At 43.1% G+C, this 17332-nt stretch overlaps 1 protein-coding gene and 1 pseudogene across 2 annotated transcripts in view; one reads left to right on the top strand and one right to left on the bottom strand.

The window, feature by feature from the left end:
- Window positions 1–17332, bottom strand: part of LOC144390332 (uncharacterized) — a 243100-nt gene that overhangs the window by 98442 nt on the left and 127326 nt on the right. The window lies entirely within an intron of this gene.
- Window positions 1–17332, top strand: part of LOC120814248 (dual specificity calcium/calmodulin-dependent 3',5'-cyclic nucleotide phosphodiesterase 1A-like) — a 609273-nt pseudogene that overhangs the window by 527365 nt on the left and 64576 nt on the right. Inside the window, exon 7 of the transcript XR_013454338.1 lies at window positions 8372–8385. The product of XR_013454338.1 is annotated as a dual specificity calcium/calmodulin-dependent 3',5'-cyclic nucleotide phosphodiesterase 1A-like (transcript). The remainder of the gene's footprint in view (window positions 1–8371; window positions 8386–17332) is intronic.

The raw sequence follows: 17332 nt of genomic DNA, 5'->3' as shown, positions 1-17332 counted from the left end.
GCATCAGCTCACATGGTGTCCGTCCTCACAGAGACCAAAACAAGGTGAAGGTCCATGACGTGAGGTCTGGATGTGGACCATATGACTCCCTGTAGTGGTTTAGGTCTACTGGTCCTGCTGGTCCCACTGAGAATCAACAGCTCAGTCTTTCAGCTCACTGTTTTCTTCACCAGTCAGTTTGGTTTAGTCCCAACAGGTCTCACCAAGTCCTCCATGGAGCTCTCCCTCCCTCACTGGACACTGCTGAAGGGCCCTGGAGCAAGAAACCCATAACCTCCACCAGAGAGTCTGGTAGAAACACCTCATCATCAGCCTGAGACCCTCACCTTGCATCAACAGAGGGACCAACGTCTTTGAAGTCTAGAGGATGATCCATAGACCGGTTACTCTTCATGGACACACAGCTGGGTCCAGGTCCAGGTCCTGGTCTCTGATGGGTCCTGGTCACACACATAGAAGCAGAGTCAGTGAGTCAGAGACGTTGGGACATGGAGACGAGTGGAGGACAGTTGGAGATGGTCCTCTCACCTCTGAGCTTTGGTCTGGCTGTCATGTTCCCCACACAGAGGGGCTTCAGAGGGAGGGACTCCGTCCTCTGGGTCCTCAGCCTGATTCATAGCAGAGTCCACACCTTCACACCTTCACACCAACCTGCTGGGAGAGCTCACACATTATTATCTTCATCAGGACAAAAACACAGAGCTCATTCACCTCAACACTAAAACTCTCATGGGACACTTTGTGTTGTTGTCTTGAGACAACGTGTCAAGAGACGTCATTTTAAATTCTCATCCTATAAATGTCGTGTTTCTTTTAAGCGCTTTCCTTTGGCAGGAGGCAGCGGTCCATCAGGACGTTATTTATGTTAAAAAAATAATTATTTCATGAATTGACATGATGAATATCAATATTAAGAATATCAAACTCTATATGCAAGTAAATTAAGCATTGTTTATCCCACAGACAGTCAAACAGATGCTAGGTAAAAAAGGGTACCGTACAGATGTTTTATTTATTACTATCATAGATAAATATTCCAGTATTGTATTTGTGGTATCGTAAGTATCAGTTACCGTAATATTTTGGCAGGTATAGTATCGAAGTCATCATTTTGGTGTCGTGACAAATCTAGTTGACGCCCACTTTAACCGCTAGGAACCTCGGCGTGATACTCGACAGCCAACTCTCCCTGACTCCCAACATCACTGACAACACAATCCTGTAGATACGCTCTACAACATCAGGAGAACACGTCCTCTTCTCACTCAGAAGGAGGTACTGATTCAGGCTCTTGTCGTCTCCCTCCTGGACTACTGTAACTCTCTCCTGCAGGTCTCCTGCTACCACCATTCCACCTCTGCAGCTCATCCAGAATGCAGCAGCTCCACTGCTCTTTAACCTTCCTAAGTCCTCTAAACATGGTGCTCACGTACCGTGCTGTGAATGGATGGGGTCCAGCTTACATTCAGGACCTGGTCCAACCTGACATCCCGACCCGCACTCTCCGCTCTGCATGTGATAAACTGCTTGTTCCTCCTCACTGAGAGCAAAACACTCGACTAAATCACCACTCTTTGCTGTCCTGCTCCTAAATGGTGGAAGGAGGTCTCTGAAGACATCAGGACCACAGAGAGCCTTCACATCTTCAGACTAAAGACACACCTCTTCAGACTCTACCTCCACTAACACACTAACTAACTGTACCACTTACATTGGACTTATAATGGTTCTTATCTACAGCAAGTTGTAAGGTGGCTTATTTGATGAAAGTGCACTTTGTTGTTTCTTGTTCTTCTGGGTTTGTGTCCTGATGGTTGAAACGCTCTTATTGTAAGTGGCTTTGGATAAAAGCGTCAGCTAAATGACATGTAATGATTTAAAAGATGAACATTAGCACTCATCTTCCAGCAGATGGAGCTGTGCTGTTTCTCCTCTTCATCTCCTTCAGAGTCCAGAAGTCAGTAAAACAGTCCAGTATCACATGACATGTGTCATGGTCAAATATGTTAGAACATAATGATCACTTTTAGCATAAGATTGTCTATATTGAAGCTTGACGTGTGAAAAGCAGAATGACCCAACGTTTCCATTTGCAGCGGAGTCTAAAGAAAGGAGGGCGAGTCAACTTGCTCTCACACAAACGCTGGAACAAAGGAACTGTCTGTTACTTCATCTCAACCTTCATATCTCACTTCGCAATTTGTCATACTGGCCACTGGAGACGACCTTCATGTGTGTGTATAAAAGCTCAGTGCTGCTCGGAGACGCGTCTCCACAGAGCTCTGTAATACGTGCGCGTGTATTTGACCTCCTGCTAGCAAGAAATCAATTGACTTTTACGACTTTGATCATTCATCGAGACTTTGTTTTTATTAGATAACCATAGAAATAAATGATTCTCTTCTCCCGAACTAGTTACAATGAAATATTCCACCAGAGTGTTGCTCGGTGTACCGGTACTAGAAATACTAGCGACGTGTCGGTCGCCAACGAACCGGCTCTGAGAGCGACTCTTTGACGCGAACGACGGGAGCCGCTTTGTTTCTCTCTCGCTCAAGCCGCATTTGATTGGTCAATATGTGTGGGGGCGTGTCTTTCTCTCAAGCCGCATTTGATTGGTCAATATGTGTGGGGGCGTGTCTTTCTCTCAAGCCGCATTTGATTGGTCAATATGTGTGGGGGCGTGTCTCTCTCCCAAGCCGCATTTCATTGGTCAATATGTGTGGGGGCGTGTCTGCGCTGGGCGCAGGGCAGAGGGGCGGGACTTACACACAGCAGCAGCGAACAGGAGGGAGGAGTCAAGAGAGAAACAGCGGTAAAAAAAAAGTTGAGAAAGTGAGTGTCAACAGGAAACGCAGCAAAATCTGGACACATGTCAATGACATTGATCCATCTAATGCAGAATGTAGAGTCTGCAAGACTAAAATCTCTATCTTCTCCAAAACAGGGCAGATAATTTCAGAGAGATGAACAGGATCAGCCCCTCAAAGCGGAGCCACTTGGTCTCAATGTAAATCTTCCCTGAAGGACAAAACTCTGCATGCTGATTTTTTTTCTTTTTTTTTTTACACATTTTAATTTATATTTTGTTGTGTGATTCTGTAAGCTTCTGTATGTTGTTTCACTTTAAATTTGTTAAGTATTAAAAAGTTTAAAATAATTAAAAGTTAGTTAAGTTCATTTGTAAATAGTTAAACGTTTGTTTTTACACTAATTCATTTTTGTATCTCTCTGTAGAATGTATAAATGAAAGTGTATTTATATAAAAACATTTGACAGTGTTTTTTTTTACATTAGTAATTCATATTGCGCATAATTTTACATTATTGTTGGTGATAAATTAATTTAAGCACCAAAAAATCAGAAGAGCCATTTGGGAGCCGAAAGAGCCGGTTCTCTAAAAAGAGCCGTAATTCCCATCACTACCGGGTAAAAGAGGACGTCAGAGACGTCTGCTTTGTCTCTGACTTCTGGCCCTGATCTGCTTAGAGGGCGTGGCATCACGTGAGGGGCGTGTCCTCAACTGTGTTGCTTTCAGGAAACGTCGGCACTGTGAGAACTATGAATCCACACTTTCTATCCACCATATTCACATTTCAACTTTGATAAACACGACCTTTTTAAACAGATGTGAGGAAAGAGAAGAACGTTTAATCTCACAGAACCAAAACACGTGATGGTGGGCTCGACATGTGGACGTAAAACCGGACCAGAACCAGTACCGGAAACCATTATTTAGGGTATATATCATGATAAAATACATCAACGCATTATCTTTTTTTTATTCGGCAGAGTCCTGACTACAATAAGCTGGAATCCACATTAAAATACTCCAAACACACCTTTAGCTGGTGGGGAAGAGTCACATATGACGTGCAGGTTTGTCCACAACCTTTGGACCGAGTGGGACATTTTGTCGGTGCTTGAAGCTCGCGGACGTTGGAGCCAAAGAACAGCAGCGAATCGGTGGATTATGAATCATTGAGTGAGACAAAGCCTGCAGAGTTACTGTGAAATACACAGCGAGCCAGCAAAGACACACACACACACACACGTCTTACCTCTGCCGCTTCTCACGGGAATTATGGATTTAATCTGCTGTTTCTGCAGTGAGGAAAGTCCCCGAGCCGCTTCACCTCCTGCTTTATGTGTGAGACGTGAAACCGCCTCTTTCTCATGACGCGCTCATGTGTGGACTTTTGTCCTCATGGACTAATGGAACCATTTCTACCACACAAACAAGAAGGGTCAAAGTTCAAATGATAAAGAGTGGAAGTTATGACTTGAGATATGCGCAGTAGTGATGGGAAGTTCGGATCATTTTACTGACTCGGCTTTTTGAATCTCGTTCAGTAAAACGAACTAATCTTTTTTCCAGTCATTCGTTCATTTCGGGGGGGGTGGTAAGATAAATTCCTGCATTAAAATAGTGTATCATGACAGTCTGGATGATTTGAAGTGATCCTTTTTTTCACACTAGCATTCAATTATCACGGCATAATGTGGTGGACGATTTTGCACAGACAATCGTTAAGTAAGAAACAAAGGCTCTGAGTCAAGTATGTCTTTTCTCCGTTTATTTCCTTGCAAGGGAAAAAGGGTCACAACAGCTACGTGGTCAGTAGACTGTCAAGAACCTCCTTTTTCCTCCCAACACATCGAGGCAGTTCTTATACCTAAGTTTAGATATCGGTGGCGTCAACAGAAACCTTTGACTATCTTGTTGAGTGTCTACAGCCAGGGTACTGGGAACATCTTGTCCATGTGAGACACGTCAGTTCTTTGACCGTGTCCTTGCTCTCTCAACATGCTTAAACAAAGGTGGTCATAGACATAACAAACACTTTGTTCAATCTCTACAGCTATGACGCTGGAAACATCTAATCCAAGTGGGAGACATCAGTTCTTATGTCAGGGCCTTTGTGATCTAACCACTTGCAACTAATAAACTGGTTATACAAATGAAGCATTTAAAAGGGTCACATATCATTATCCAAAGCAACTTACATCACACTTTAAACCCATGGCTTTTCACATTTTTGCCTGGGGAGCAATTAGAGGTTAGGTGTCTTGCTCAGGGTCACTTCAAAATTGAACATGGGGCAGCCTGGAATCGAACCACCAACCCTGTGCTTCCCAGCACACCTTCTCTAACCCCTGCGCCACGACAACCCCATTACATTCCACTCTTCTGATTACATAATAATCACACACTATGCAATCAATTTAGAATGACTACTCTAAAAATTCACCATCTGATATCTACCTCATCAAATATCACAAAACATGAACATCTGGACATCGCTCCCAAAACTTTGCCTGCCACAGAACAAAAACTCCCTAAAAACCCCTCCGAAATGGGAAAATAGGAAGAAATCTTTTAGGAGAAGATAAAGACTGGAAACCTTCTCACAGGATTTGAGCGTTACACCCCAGATGTCATGTGTACAGTATTGAAATAAAAAAGAAATGAAAACAAGTTTAAATCACAATACGGGAACTTGATTCCCTTTCACACCTTGCACCACTCTTTAGGCAGCGGACTACGGAATCACAAAAAGATGCTGAGATACAATGAAACTGAAGCAAGCAATAATATGAATAAAACTGTCGTGGCACAAACGACTACTGTGTCTATGTGGAGGGGTCCTGGCCGTGTTACAAAGTAACGCTTTACTGTAATTCCACTACTTTTAGCGGTAACGAGCATGTAACAAAGTATTTTTTTAAATAAATTAACGCAGTTACAATTACTGAGATTGAAACGAGTTCGTTACTCGCGTTACTCTGTTTTGTGACGCGAAGCGGAGGGCCGGCAAATAGTAAGTAAACAGCTGCCTGTCAGCACTAAATAGTTGTGGCCACCAAACGTTGTGTGTCACAGAAAAGTCGCGTACGTGCACGTAAACCGCATCGCGTCGCTCATGACGAAAGAGCGCAGGATGCTGCATGTTGTGACTTTATGCTACATGTACAATCACTGTTATAGTCATATCCTATACGTGGGTTATCTAAATCGACCCCCACAACTACAAACCGGTCTCTCTTCTTCCCTTTTTGTCCAAAACCCTTGAACGTGCTATCTTTAATCAACTCTCCTCTTATCTCCACTGTAACAACCTCCTTGACCCCCACCAGTCAGGTTTCAAGGCAGGCCACTCCACAGAGACTGCTCTCCTTGCTGTCTCAGAGCAACTCCACACTGCTAGAGCCGCCTCTCTCTCCTCTGTCCTCATCCTTCTGGACTTCTCTGCTGCATTTGACACGGTCAACCACCAGATCCTTATTTCCTCCCTTCAAGAACTTGGTGTCACAGGCTCTGCTCTCTCTCGTCCTACCTCGACGGCCACACCTACCAGGTAACCTGGCGAGGATCTGTGTCGGAACCTTGTCCTCTTACTACTGGAGTTCCTCAGGGTTCCGTGCTGGGTCCCCTCCTGTTTCCGAAATTCTCCCACACTACTCCACTCCTCCGCTCTCTTCACTGGCTACCGGTGGCCGCCCGCATCCAGTTCAAAACATTGTTGCTCACGTACCATGCTGTGAATGGATCGGGTCCAGCTTACATCCAGGACATGGTCAAACCCTACATCCCAACCCGCACTCTCCGCTCTCCATCCGCAAAACTACTCGTCCCTCCCTCACTGAGAGCAAAACACTCGACTAGGTCTCGACTCTTCGCTGTCCTTGCGCCGAAATGGTGGAACGAGCTCTCTGAAGACACCAGGACCACAGAGAGCCTTCACATCTTCCGCCGCAAACTAAAGACACACCTCTTCAGACTCTACCTCGACTAAAGACTAACAAACTGTAGCACTTAAATTGTACTTGTAACGTCCCTCATCTATAGCAAATTGTAAATTGGCTTATTTGAGGAAATTGCACTTTCTTGTTTCTTGTTCTCCTGAGTTTGTACCCTATGGTTGAATGCACTTATTGTACGTCGCTTTGGATAAAAGTGTCCGCTAAATGACATGTAATGTAATGTAATGTAATGTTAGTTTAGAATTTGTGTTTCTAGCCCATTTTTCTGGATTATTGGAACTTAATTCAATAATTAAGGCTTGATTGTTATTTTGAGTTACTTTTAAAACTTTATTTGCACTTTACTTTTAAAAGCATATTTTATTCAATATCTCCAAGCTCCAATGCTCTGTAAGTACGCAAGTGTTTGGATGAAGCACACCTGGAACTATAACCGGGTGTTTTACTTGTGCTGCCCACCCGATACGGGAAAGACGGCCCTTTTTGTTAAGCTAGTTAGCGTTAGCGCAGGTAGTTTGCTAGTTAGCATGCTAGCGTGCAGCATGATGACCTGGACCAAAAGTAAACATCCCAGACATTTTTTCGTGTGTTTGGTGTTACTAATGCGTTAGATTGTTGCTGTACCCATAAATATTATTGCATTTCACATTGAAAATACGTTTTTAAAGCAATGGGGCTAAATACAGATTGCAAGGGTGAAGGGCTGAATTCAACAAGTTGTGGTCTGTAAACAAGAGGCCAACACATTGTAAGTTACTGCTGCTTAAAGCATGATACTGTGTAATATACCTGGACATGTAACTCCAAAAATACCAGAAGTTGCAGATGAATTGTTATCTTGTTTATAATGTAATAAGTAAACATCTATAAATGAGGGTCCTAACACACCTGCTGCTGTTATTATTACTAGTTTATTACTGTCATCATAAACCCAAATGACCAACTTTGCCTTTGTGCTTTCCCTCCTCACAGGTTTCTGTGGGTGGTGGTTGCATCTGACGGAGGTTACATCTGATGGAGGTTGTGCCTGCAGTGGTCCTGCCTTACACCTGGCTTACTACTCTCGAACCAAATTTCGCCGACCTGTTCATTAATTATTATCAAAATCTTAACGTTAATATCGTCTATCGTTCAACCTTACGTTACAACATGACACATGTATCAACAAATTGACGTTTTCTGGCACGTTGATGTTTCATCCCATTTGTAGCCGGCTAAAAAAGACGTTGAAATGAGGTCTTAGACGTTCAGACCTCATTTCAACCCGATTTCAACCATATTTCAACGTTGAAATTACGTCGTGCTCACTGGGTGATGCATCCTGTCAACTGTCGAGTCAGTTGCCTCAAACAGTGACTTTTGTACTACTGCTTGATTTGACCATTTCCGCCACACAAACAAGAAGGGTCAAAGTCCCAATGATGAGATAACGAGTGGAAGTCATGTTGACTTCTTGAGGTGTGCGCATGCGCAGGCTCCCTGGTCGTTTGGTACAGTGACGTCATGAACCCTGTCGGTGTCTTCTTGTCAAAGCGACCAGCGACCTTATCTGGTTTCACTGGAGACTTTTGTGGCGTCTGACGTGAAAGCTCGTGTTGTTCAGCAGTTTCTGTCCTCAGAGTCTCACAGGAAGTCCGCATCTGGCCGAGTACGGTCATACTACCCGGATGTGACTCGCCCCGCCCATTTCACCCACAATGCATCGCGGCAGGCTTGTCCGCTCTTGTGAGCGCCAAATATCCCAGAATGCATTTCACCTCAGCAACAGGCAGCGACGCCAGAGGGAAATAATACAACGTTATATTTAATCCACGTGATGTGACTTTGGGACTTTTCAGGCAGCGAGTCAGTTGTTTGAGCAACTCGTCTGTAGTCAGTTTGTCCACATTGAGAACTATGATCTCCAGCAGGTGGGAGATGTGACGCGCGGCTCCAGACGGACCGTCTACCAGCTTACTGGTGCGTCTTCATTCAGCCGCACACACATTCTCCCTCGTGCCGCCTTTAACGCCACAATTTCAAGGTCATTTGTTGATCACGCGCCATATTCATTCATATATATATACTATGTAAATCATTTAAAACAAGCATGAGGTGTCGGTGAATAATACAGGTTATAGTTGAAGCACAATTATACTGTATATTAAAATCTAATGAAAAATGTTTAAAGTGCTTCACTGCTGCCAAAGTAAAACATTTTACCCAAATGACACATTTCAAAGTGCTTCCCTGAGCTGAGAGCTAACATCTCATGTCTTACTGCAGGTCCCCCCTTGCTGTCTGGGTTCAATGTGTCGGCTATTAACACAATAAATTGGGCGCGTGCAACGTCACTGCTGTGCGTCGGTTTTTCTCCATGAGAACTATTTCTGGTCTAAACTGTGATTGAGCTGTTGAGGGTGAATGAATGCATGTAGTTCTATTTGTTCAGCCTTATATGTCATTGAGTCACGTGTGACTGAACTTTACCACTAAAATAAACCTCGTGTTTGGGCCCATTGACCCGAGTCGGATGGTTCCCCGCGTTTCTGCACAGACCAACGTAAGTGAAGGCCGTCACGTAGCAGAGCCGTTTCCGTGGCCTCGTATGGAGGACGGTGCAGACCGTATGGGTGCAGCTACCTACGTCACAACGCTGGACCTGCTGAAGGGACACCGGCAGGTCTCTCTTACGTCCAGAGCTTCTGACGTCTCTGCTTCTGTCCCACCTGATGCCTTTTGGCTGCGCAAGGCCTCAGACACTTTTCAGAGACTCATGAACCTGCTACTGGCTCGGGCGGCCAAAACTGCTCAAACACGACATAGAAACACATATTCTAATATATTCAAATATCTGGTTGAGCATCAGACACGTCAATAACTGGACAAATGAAAACAACGGGACACAACTACTTGTAAAGATCATTTAAGTTGAAACATATTACCTACACAAAAATAAGTGAATGAACTGAAGACCGCAGATCTCTCACAAACGCGCTGATCAAGAGTCGTGATTCTTGTCCCTCATGCGTCAGGCTTCATTCAGTCATTGAAACTGAAGGTTTCACAGTACCCACATTAGGGCTGCAACTAACGATTATTTTGGTAATCGACTATTTTTCCGATTAATCGACTAATCTAATGATTATTTCCCCCCCCCAAAAAAATATTGACTTCAATGTAGAAATTTGAATTCAAATGTATTTGAGTAACAAGTTGTGTAAACATCATTATAAATAAACAAAATAGTAATACAAAGTAAAGTGCAAATATGCTTTTAAAAGTAAAGTGCAAATACAGTTTTAAAAGTAACTCAAAATAACAATCAAGCCTCTGCAAGTGCAAAATAACTCTAACATTCAAAGTCCAAAACTAAAAAAAATAGTCCATCCTTCCCGACAATTAAAGTGCAAGTAAGGGTTTAAAAGTAAATCCAAATGACTTCAGGGGAACACACCATTCATACACGTTTCAAATTGCAATGTAACAGGTGAGCATATTGACGTGCTCTGGACTGAGGCTGGCTCTCTTCTTGGAGGCGATGTTCCCAGCTGCTGAGAAGAGCCGCTCAGAGGGAGTAGACGTAGCTGGAATGCACAAGAATGATTTGGCTAGTGATGCCAGAGCTGGAAACCTTGCCTCATTCTCCCCCTCCACCCTGGCTTGACTGCCACACCCTCCTCCAGCCACTGAACATTTGACTGTTATTGCATACCCATTTCTTACTGTTCATTATGCATAACTGTTTCTTACTGTACATATCTATCTATTCACTTATTACACTTTACATGTGCACATACTCTGAACTTTTTGCTATTTTGCACTTCTGGTTGGATGTTAAACTGCATTTCGTTGCCTCGGTACTTGTACCCTGTGCAATGACAATAAAGTTGAATCTAATCTAATCTCATTCGACTTCCACCAAGACAGGGGACTTTCTGTCTTTGACAGAGGCTGCTCTCCAAAATACATCAGCACCTCATTACGGATCTTTTGGTTGTGCGCGTCCTCTTCACTGTCGTCATTGTCACTGTCTGTGGAGTCTGATCCAAGCAGTGAATCCAGTACTGAAACAGTCCTCCTATTTGGAAATCCCTTTTCTGCTGATGCTGTGGCATCTTGGTTCCCAGTACTCCTTTCCATGTGCTGTAGTGCCAGAGCTTGTACCTTGTTTTGAACACTGAACCTCTCCTCTGTCAGGAATTTCAGTTGTAGAAATCGTGGGTCAAGTGCGGCTGCAATGATCTGTTTGCTCTGTTTGTCATCGGTGAAGGTGACCTCTCCTGACCACCGTGCAGTGGTTTCCTTTGAAGCAGCTGCCTGGAAGGCCTGCACAGGTCTCATAAGAAGTGTGGGTGGACTTCAGAAGCCCTTTGACCAGACGAGGCAGTGCAGAGACTGTCACATAACTCTCACCACTCAAGTACACAGTGGCACATTCAAAGGCCTGGAGAGCTTGGGCCAGTTCTTCGAGAAGGGTCCACTGATCGCTTTTGAGGTCCAGGTATTGTTTCCCTCTCTGTGTTGCCGGGTCAGAAAGGGCTGCAGTGACTGGCCACCTCTGTTCCAGTAGGCGACTAATCATGTGATAGGTGCTGTTCCACCTGGTACTGACATCTTGGACAAGTTGAGCGCCTCTTCAGGACAAACTCGTCCACACGCCTTTGCTTAGTGCTAAACGAGAAAGAGAAACCCCACAAAGCTTTAATTATCACGTTGTAGGCTATAGTATCACAGTTTTGTATAATGCTAGAGTAGATCTCTCGTATCTGTGTTGATATGAAATTACTATTTTTCCACAATATTTAGTTTGAAGAATGCTAAGTGGAGGAGGTTAACTCTTCAGAACGAACGAGGCTACTGTGATAATTCACTACATGGCACATAACATAACTGAAGTCGCGTTAGCAAGCATCCTCCATGAGACGATCTGTTTTCCAACATGTAAGCGTGAACCTTACGATAAGTTAACAAGGCTAACGTTACTTAGGCAGTTAACGTACCCATCAGCAGGAGAAGACGTGGTGGCTCCAGGAGGCCTCCGTTTCAAATGCTCATGCGTTGCCGTGGTGCAGAAATGAAATGCTAATTTCATTTTGCAGATTTTTACTCAAATACTTTTTTATTTTGTTTGCTGGTAAAATATTCCCAGACTTTTGAAGCTCTCGGTCGAGCTCTGTTCCGCCGTGATTCAAAATTGTTCTTCTTCTTTGCCTTGGTGTAAGTATGTCTATGCCTTGGTGCATATAGACAATGTAAGCCATACTGCCCCCTGCACTTCCGGTAGTGCATTGCAATGCTGAATGAAAATGGCCGGCAGCTCTGACATAAAGTATATGACGCGCTGACGTTAAAAATCCACGTCGACAATTTTTCACAATCGACGTAGTCGATTTAGTCGACTATTCATTGCAGCTCTAAAGTGCACATACAAAGTGTTATCTTGATGGACAGTGTCCTTAGACCAACCCAAACACAGTGTCCTACAAGTAGCAGCAAGAAGGTCCATTTCAGAGTGGCAGTAGTCTTTGTACTGGAAGCTTCAGCTGGTGGAAGCAGGTGGAGGAAGTGGAGAAGTGCTCTCCACCACGCTGATATCCAGCTGGTGTCTGGGGAGCACATTCCATCCTATACACAACTGTAGGAGTTTCCCAAGGATGCTGACAGATGCTAAACAGAAAAGACAATATTTACTTTACTGCAGAGAAGGACTTTAATTGGGGAAAAAGGTTCATTTCTGCTTTGAGATGTTCAGACTTCATAGTTAAAAAGAAAAGTAGAGTATCCGCTAAATAACCTATGGAGACCTTTCAAAAGGTTCTATTCATTTACATTCTCAATAAATGAGCGAAGGAATCCTGTGGTCCGACATGTATCCTCCAAAGAGACGTCACTGTCTTCGTCGTCATCCTGTGTTGGACACTTTATCTTCTCCAAGACCATCTGACGGATTGATTTTATACTAAGAGTTGACACTTGTTTCCAAACAAGAGAATTGAAAGCACAATATAACAGCGGAAAGGTAATTGAGACATTTTCAATTATAATAATACAACTTTTATTCAATTAGGACATTGTTGTTATTTTAAAGAAGCATAGTGGAGTCGTCGTGGCGCAGGGGGGTAGAGCGGGTGTGCTGGGAACCGCAAGGTTGGTGGTTCGAGTCCCGGCTGCCCCATTACTGAAAAGACTCTCCGACCCAGGACTTGACTTTCAACTTTGGCAACTCCGTGTTAACGCCCACTTTGACTGCTAGGAACCTCGGCGTGACACTCGACAGCCGACTCTCCCTGACTCCCAACATCACTGACAACACCATCCTGTAGATACGCTCTACAACATCAGGAGGACACGTCCTCTTCTCACTCAGAAGGTACTGATTCAGGCTCTTGTCGTCTCCCTCCTGGACTACTGTAACTCTCTCCTGCAGGTCTCCTGCTACCACCATTCCACCTCTGCAGCTCATCCACAATGCAGCAGCTCCACTGCTCTTTAACCTTCCTAAGTTCTCCCTCACTCCTCCACTGCTCCGCTCTCTTCACTGGTACCAGTGGCCCATCCAGTTCTAAACATAGTGCTCACGTACCGTGCTGTGAATGGATGGAGTCCAGCTTACATCCAGGACCTGGTCCAACCCGACATCCCGACCCGCACTCTCCGCTCTGCATGTGATAAACTGCTTGTTCCTCCTCACTGAGAGCAAAACACTCGACTAGATCTCCACTCTTTGCTGTCCTGCTCCTAAATGGTGGAAGGAGGTCTCTGAAGACATCAAGACCACAGAGAGCCTTCACATCTTCAGACTAAAGACACACGTCTTCAGACTCTACCTCCACTAACACACTAACTAACTGTAGCACTTACATTGTACTTATAATGGTTCTTATCTACAGCAAGTTGTAAAGTGGCTTATTTGATGAAATTGCACTTTGTTCTTCTGGGTTTGTGTCCTTATGGTTGAAACGCACTTATTGTAAGTGGCTTTGGATAAAAGCATCTGCTAAATGACATGTAATGTAACAGTGGAGGTTTTTACACGGTAACACTTTAATTGGTTTCCTTCCTTTTAGGCAGCAATTACTGTCAGTTCATTTCTATGTAACACAACTTGCAAAGACTTCAGGACAACCATGTCTGAGCAGTACTTGCTTATGCAGTGATGTAGGTTTAACTTAAAGGGAGGAAACCAGTGATCAAAAGCTGAATGTGATTATTTCCCTGCAACCCGTTTCAGATCCCAAAAGGTTCCTGTTTATTGTAAGTAACTTCACTTTAACCAAAGTCTGCATGAGAGTAGAAAACGCATGTCATTTCTGAGAAAGTCACTAGTGTGAGTTCACGGGGTCACTGACCTGTGGTGTGCGCTGTACATCACATGCTCTTGGAAAGAGGAGGGGAATTGTGTCTTTCCTCTCAGGTAGCAAAGGCCAGATCAGCGTCTCTTTTAAGCCCCTTCGTAACTGTTTAACCCGTCTTGAGCTTCTTCCAAGTTCCTGCAAATCATTTGCATTACGAAAAGGAAAGCCGCCTTACTAATCTTTAACTACTTAACTAGCGCGAAACAATCAACTCATCAACATCTGTGTGAAGCACAAAAAATACACAATGTGAACATTGTGAGTGTGAACTTCAACGCTCATTTGTCTGTCTGGTTTAAATGATCTGTTAAAGTACAGATGAGAATACTCACTGCGTGGAGCATCAGCTTGTCCAGCAGCATCTTCTGTTCTCACATGTGACTTGAGGCAAATCCCAAGACAGTGACAACTCATTAGTATTGTTCTTTCCTTCAGATGACAATTCTTCTGTACCCTCCAGCTAATAAGGACCATTAGAATAGATTATCTCATTTCTCAAGATTTGCATTATATTCAGAATCTATACAATAAATTGCGATAGAACAACTTGTCAATAACCTTCAATTACACGGCTGACAACAGCCTGAGAGTTTAAACCACATGTAAAATAATCTCATTTCTTATCACATCCTCAAAAAACCCATTTTACTTAATTATCAGTCACTATAATTACATGCTTTAAATATTGCTTCAGCACGCTGGTTTAAATTAGTAAACAGTGTGATTTTAGTGTTATATATCTGACATCAGGTAAAACTTGCCCCAAATCGGTATCATTCCATTCTTTCTGTAAAAATGTACATTACCCCTTTGACTGTCTTGCGGATATCGAGGTCAGCACAGTCCTTGATATTTTCATCATGACTTCTTCTGGGCTTCCACCAAAGAGCACATGCAGAACAGCTGAGTCCTCCAAGGCCCGGCCCATCATGGAGGAATGAATGAGCAATCATTCAGCCAGCAGCAACAAAGAAGTCACTCTCCAAAAGGCACCGCGAGGTGGAGGAATCAGGTGATCTTGTTCACCCCCAGAAAGAAGAGCTCCTCCTGGTACTTAAATGAGAAGAGAAAAGGAGCATCGAAAAGGGCAGAATGTAAAGAACATCTATATTCAAACTAATTTAATGTTCGGGGTAAGTAGACAGATCAGTTATCAGCCTGATAGCTGACAACCACCCATCGGTCAAATAGAATCTTCACCTGCCAAAATTGATCTCAAAACCATATTGAAGTTTGGACATGATGGTTGCAAAGAAACGGAGAGTCACGCCATCACCAATTGCTGGATTCCTGAAAAATGAAAATACACAGTATCAGTTAAATTCATATATGATACTTTCTATCTTTAGTTGTGTCTGTAACCAAATTCACCCTGGAGTGTGCATGTCAAGGGCCGCGCCCACTCAACATTGGCCACCTTATAAAAAGAAAGCAACGCCCTTTCCCCGTCCTCTGCGTGTCTCCCACATCCATGGTCAGATATAAAGACTTTCCAGTTGCACGCTGCCTTAAAATGTCCTCTTTGAAGGTCTTTGCTGCATCACTGGGATTTGAAAGAACTTTCCAATCTATAAAAAGTTTTGAAGTTGTTCAAATGAACACTGGATGAATTGACGATGAATGTAGAGACGAACGTGTGTGTTGCAGTACATTGTTGCATGTTTAAATGATGTAACACACCTGGGACGCCTCTCTCCTCACTGGGAACTAGGTGGACTCTCTCAGGAGCAGCCACATGTCCCTGAGGTGGAGTAGTTTGTGCTGCTGGCCCTGGTTGTCTCACTTCTGTGCTCTCATCAACATGCTCACAAATCTACCTTCACTTTCTGTGGTGGTCGCCCCAATGGCCGCCTCATCATTGCTCTGTGAAGTTGGGTCATTGGGGCTATTGATGTCATATTACACGTCGACAAAAAGATCAAATAAATAGAATAAATCCATTCATATACAACTTTCCCCTCAAGACCAAAATATTTAGGATGATATCCTCTATATTATTATGCATTATTAAAAACAAAAGATAACAAATAGGTCCCATAATTAAGACCCATCAGACGTCTTTTCATGTTTGCACTGCATTTTTACTGTTGTCTTCATCTCGTAGCAAAACGTATGTGCTTTAGTGCAAGTAGTGGTAAAGAGGACAAGAAAGGTTGTAGACAGGTACAGTGTGTTTACCACCAGCACGTCTTTATAAAGAGTCATTGTAAAACGCAAAGGACAGTGCTGAAGACAAATTGAGTCACGAATAAAAGTCCAATCAAGCTTTCGATAATGATCTATGACTCACTGGAATGAGTCACACAACGTTCCTCCCGTCCTCAGTGGACATGCTGACCCTACAGCTCTGTTTCGCCCCCCACGAGACCCTGGAGGAAGTCATGTCACATTATCATGGACCCTGGTCATGAAGGAACTTTGAAGCTCACCCATATTATAGGAGCACACTTCTAAATGAATGCCTTGTGTTCTACATGTACTTACTACTCAGTGATGACTGTTTCTAATTGAGCTCCACAGAAGTCTTTTATCTAGAACGGTAACGCTGTATATTAAGGTCCTTGTAATGACCGTTAATTAATAGGTAATAAGTCCCTTGTAAGTCCTTACAAGATGCTTATTAACATTTATAAGCCTGTATAAGTGTTAATAATGGCATTACAATACAATTAATAGCAGGCTATAACACATTTATAAGCATCTTTGCCATGCCTTTTATTAATCCTATTTTGTTTGCTTATTGATATTAAAATAAACTTTATTGCTCATCTATTATAAGTTAACTATGCACTTGTTAACAGTTAACTATTCTTGTTTCAGCTACCGGATCTAAAGCGGGAACAAGCCTCATTAAGGCTAATAAATATTTTATTACAAAAAAAAAACATAGTACAAGTGTTTCAACTGTGACGGCCAAAATAGTTTTATTTATTGCTGTGGACTACAAATGTAAAAAATAAAAACACTTTCAGGATCTGTAAAAATCGAGGCATATTATCAAAAACATTGAAATGACCTTAAAGTGCATGATAAAACTGAGGTAGATTATCATTATTTAATTCCTCTAAACATTTAACGGTTTAACTTTTTTTTAAAACATGGTCCATCAGCACAACATCAAGTCATGGACGGCATCTAGATATTTCCCAGTAAAATCACCATGTGCTTTCCTGTATTCTGATCTCTAAACTCAGCAAACCTTTTCAGGGGCAACAATGGAAATGAAACTG

This window comes from Gasterosteus aculeatus, chromosome 21, assembly GCF_964276395.1.
Source record: "Gasterosteus aculeatus chromosome 21, fGasAcu3.hap1.1, whole genome shotgun sequence".
NCBI classification, from domain to species: Eukaryota; Metazoa; Chordata; class Actinopteri; order Perciformes; family Gasterosteidae; genus Gasterosteus; species Gasterosteus aculeatus.
This window is presented reverse-complemented; position numbering and strand designations above follow the sequence as displayed.